The sequence below is a fragment of the Danio aesculapii genome, chromosome 12 (genome assembly GCF_903798145.1).
Source record: "Danio aesculapii chromosome 12, fDanAes4.1, whole genome shotgun sequence".
Lineage (NCBI taxonomy): Eukaryota > Metazoa > Chordata > Actinopteri > Cypriniformes > Danionidae > Danio > Danio aesculapii.
In genome coordinates this window covers 15,839,757-15,844,432 of record NC_079446.1, presented here as the reverse complement: position 1 = coordinate 15,844,432, position 4,676 = coordinate 15,839,757, and the positions used below count along the sequence as shown (strand labels likewise).

Here is a 4,676-nt window from a genome sequence, read left to right as displayed (position 1 = left end):
TGCCTTAAATGTTAATAGGAAATGGACGGTTTTTCTTTTAATGCAGTATCATGACAAGTCTAATATAGTGAAAGAATAAGTTCATTAACTCAAGTTTGATGAATAGCATCTAAAAAGTGTGTTTGGAAAAGAAAACGTTAGCTAACTAGTGCCATTTCCCTTAACTTAGCTGAAAATGAGCTCTGATATCCCTTTTTATTTTCACCATTCATTCAGAATGGACCTTCAGGTCACTCGAAAGGCGGTGAAATAATAAAATTGTGTCACTTTCACTTCGCTGATAAGATATACAACCAGGTACACAACGTTCCTATGTAACTCCCAACAATACTTCCGGGTTTCTTCCCACCGCAGCCTTGATTTCGCTTTTAAAAATGGTGGCCGCGTGAAATCAGTCTATGGCTATGGCTGTGACACGCACAGGGGAACCATGGGCGGGGAGAACCAGCTCATTAGCATTAAAGGGACAGGCAACAAAAACAGCTACAATCTCAAAACAGCTCACATTTCCCAGATTTAAAAAGGTATAGTAAATAATCTGATGTATTTTAAGCTAAAACTTTACAGATACAATCTGGAGACAAAAAAATTATATTAAATCTTGAAAAATGGTTAAAATTGGTGCCCTTTAAAAATGTGACATACACAGATTGAGCTGTGTAGAACTCACCCATTAATTTCCCTTTTAGATTTTGTATTGAAAATACAGTTTCTTGCATCTCAGTCTAAAATTGTCATAGGTTGTGAATACAGATCCTCTTATCGTGACTTCACCATAAATCTTTGCAGTAAGATTTAACATTTTGTTTTTGTGCAGATTTATTTTTTATGATTTTGTGTGTAAATCATGTCACAACAAATGTGATATTCTGACACATATTAGTATGGTCACACTTAACCCGGACAAAACACACCACATGACAAAAATGTAAGTAGAGGTCTGTAAACATCATCTAAAACTATAGGATGCTGTAATATCTTGTTAAAGGAACAACATAAATGTATGTCTTTTTAACAAGTATTCATTTTTATTAGTAGATGACATTGACTGATGGACAACTAAAAATGCATGTAACATCATTCACTCTCATATTAATATATAAATACGTAATTAAATATGAAATGACAGGATCACTGAACAGTTGGGGATGGGTATCCTTAAGGTTTTACTTTTATCAATACCACTTATAGGTTCAGTGCTTTAACGGTTCTCTTATCTGTACTTTTTGTGGTGTTTTTTTAATCAAAAAAAGAACAAAAAACAAATTGAACAGAATTAACAACACTTTGTTTTATTATTGTGTTTACAATGGTTTGAAAGAAAATTACTTTTAAAGCATTTATCTGGAAAAAAATAAACATGTTTGCCTTTTCTGGCAGAAGTCGGGATCTTTCTTGGTTTATCGTGCTCCCTACAGTTGAAAATACCCTCTTTGAGTTGCAAAATGCAGTTAAATTATATGTGTATCATTTTTCATTAACATTCACATAAATGAGTTAACTGTGTTTTGGGAGTTAACTGTGTTTTAATACAGTTTTGGAGCATCTTGCAATGTAAAAATGAAAATGATTAAATTCTTAATAAGCAAAGTTTATTATTAGGCTATTCATAGGCTATTTTTGTAAATACAGCTGATGTAAAAGCATTTTTAAAGTTTAAGATTTATTTAGGCCACAGCAAAAAAATAAATAAATAAAAAATTCATTGTAACCGAATGTGTGCGTTTTTTTTTTAACTATTAATATTACATGATAATTAAATTTAATTTAGGTGATTGACTCAGCGATGTGGATGATTTGACGTTACCGTGAGTAGCTAGGCAGTCGAAAACTTTTCATTTGTCTTTCTGCAGTTAATGCACTTTTGAAAGATACTTTCACTTTTCTTTATTTCTTGTGTTTCCGCTTATACAAGAAAACAACTCGTTGCGTTTGTTGCAGCAGGTATTGTCACTGTCCACTCGGGACAGCCCGTTTGGTTTACTCCACAAGCTTACGAGCTGTTTGTGCGCGCAAGTCTGTGTCACGAGCTACGTGTGAGGGCTTAGCGCGAGTCTGTGTCGCAAGCTATGTGTGTACGCTTAGCGTGAGCCTCCGCTGAGTGCGCACACACAGCCGAGAACTATGGCTTTAGCCTGGTTTATACTTCTGTGTCAAGTGATCGACGTGACCCACGGCGCATACCTACCACGTAGCTGTGCATTCATACTTCTGTGCGCTGTTTTTGTTGCTCTGCAATAACACTTCAGAACGCTAGTTGGCAGTGAGGTGTTTATGTTCCTCTATGTCGACTTTCTTCGCTGGTGTTTTGTTTTTTCTGAACACTTCCTTAATGTACAAGTTGCACATCTGCCGGTTCCTGCCTCAGAATGAGCAAATTTGAGCCACTTGTACATTAAGGAAGCATTCAGAAAAAACAAAACACCAGCGAAGAAACTCGACACAGAGGAACATAAACAGTTCACTGCCAGCTAGTGTTTTGGAAGTGTATTGCAGAGCAACAGAAACAGCGCGCTTAAGTATAAATGCACGGCTACGCGCAAGGCTTACACCGTGGGTCACGCTGATAACTTGACGCAGAAGTATAAACCAGGCTCTTCAACCAGAGAACCAGACCAAAAAAGTTATGTCCACTTTTCTCTATATATTTTTTTAAACTATATTTTAGCTGAGAGCAAACACTGAGTGTTTATTAATAAATGATATTTTGAAAAAATATATGTAATTTAGTATCGGTATCATGATATTTATTTTAGGCATCATATCGAAGTAAAAATTTTGGTAACGTGCAACACTAATAACAACTTCCTGTTTCGTGGTGAAAATTTAAAGTTTGTGAGACCGGCAAGGACAAAAACTCTAGGCAAAAACAGCACTTTTTCGGCAGAGAAAGTTAAAAATATCCAACTTCCTGTTGGGTTTGAGATTTCGCTCCAAGAGACTTTTTTGTAGGTATTGGCATGTTTGATGCATGTGCCAATTTTCGTTAATGTGCATGAAACGTAGCTCAGAGGCCACTCCGTCAAATGTGCATAGGTGGCGCTGTCAAGCCATTTTGCCACACCCACTTCCGAAACCTATAACAAAAGTAAATTCACTGCATGTGCAAAGTTTTGCGAGTTTTCAAGCATGTTTAGACCCTAAAAATGTGATTAATTTTAGAGAAGAAGAATAAGAAACGGATCAATTTCAATAGGACCTACATACCGTAGGTGCTAGGTTCCTAATAAATCCATTAAAACACAATTTGTAGTAGTGGTGCTCATTCATTTTTGGTGCTCCTATAATTTTGGTAGTGCTAGGTAAAAAAGTTTTTTTTATCTTGAGCTCTGTTTGTGTTTGACATGCCCACAAAGCAAACAATGTTCCTTAACCTGATAGTTATCAAGTTATCAGTTATCAATCAGTCATGTTGTTGTAATTGTTTTAAGTTGACCAATTACACATAAACAAAAATAATAACAATAATCGAAATCGTAAATCGGTCAATCCTTGAAAAAATATCAAGATTAAGTTTTGTCATCACCCAGCCCTATATGACATGCTGCACATGAGAGAAAAAATGCCTTATTGAATTAGTGAGAGCTAAAGTTCTACAAACTGTGTGGCATTACAAGGATGAGGAGAACAATGAAAAATGCATGGTAACAATAAAGCATGGTGGTGTCTGTTTTTTTGTGCAGGGTTGCATTAGTTCTACAGGTGTCGATAAGCTGTATTTCATAGATGACATCATGAATTCACAAATACACTGTGAAATACTGAAAGGGAAGATGCAACCATCAGCTCATGCACTGAGAAGACTTAGACCAAAGATCATTGGTTCAATTTTGAGAAAGAAATTGATTTAAGCAGATCTCCATCCAACCGCTGAAAGTGTTTATTTCACAGAAAAGGAAAAATAAAAATGCTGCATGTTGTCAATTAGTTAATGCATGTCTAGAAGAATTGGTTTTGTACTTAACAAAATAATAGATTTTTTTTATTATTATTTTATAGTGTGTAATCACTTTTGCAAAGCACATTAGAAATAAATGTAACATTATTTTTGTTTTTCTAAAGAGGTTTGGTGACCACTTTCGTGGTAATAAAAGTAAAAACTGTTTTGTAAAAATGTACCAGACTGGTCTTATAATCACTACGAAATTGCAAACCAATCTTATTTACAGTGATTTGTGCACAGGTTTTGTGGTACCGTTATGCTTTTTTTTTCTTAACCGTGCACTCGTAACCACAATGTCCTAATTCCATAGCTAGTTAAACAGCATATAATTGTTATCTTCTAATTATTCGCGCCGTGATAAACCAGCTATATATATGTTTAAAAACCTTGGGGGGAAATACAATAGTATTTTAATAATGTACCTTTCAATATGCCGTCTCTTTCAGCAATAATTCCTGTACTTCCTGTTTACTCCCTGTAAAGAAAGTGACGTACTACTTCTTCTTCTCCTTTTTCCGGTTGTTTTATTGGCGTATCGCATTCTTAAATAGAGCATTACCGCCATCTACTGTGAGTTATGGATCAGAGACTCATTCCCTTTTCTCTGGACTTTTTAAAACCCGAGCTTTCGATGTTGCTGCGTTTTCAGCTCCTCTATCTACAGCTACTCTGTTAATGTTATTATTCTAACTAATGTTATTATTCTTCTTTTTTAACAATTGTATCAACCATA

At 35.2% G+C, this 4,676-nt stretch overlaps 1 long non-coding RNA gene across 1 annotated transcript in view; it reads right to left on the bottom strand.

Moving 5' to 3' along the window:
* The window catches only part of LOC130239004 (uncharacterized), a 12,231-nt gene extending 7,799 nt beyond the window's left edge, over positions 1-4,432 (bottom strand). Inside the window, exon 1 of the long non-coding RNA XR_008838666.1 lies at positions 4,366-4,432. This is a non-coding gene — a long non-coding RNA (uncharacterized LOC130239004). The remainder of the gene's footprint in view (positions 1-4,365) is intronic.
* Between the last annotated feature and the right edge of the window lie 244 nt (positions 4,433-4,676).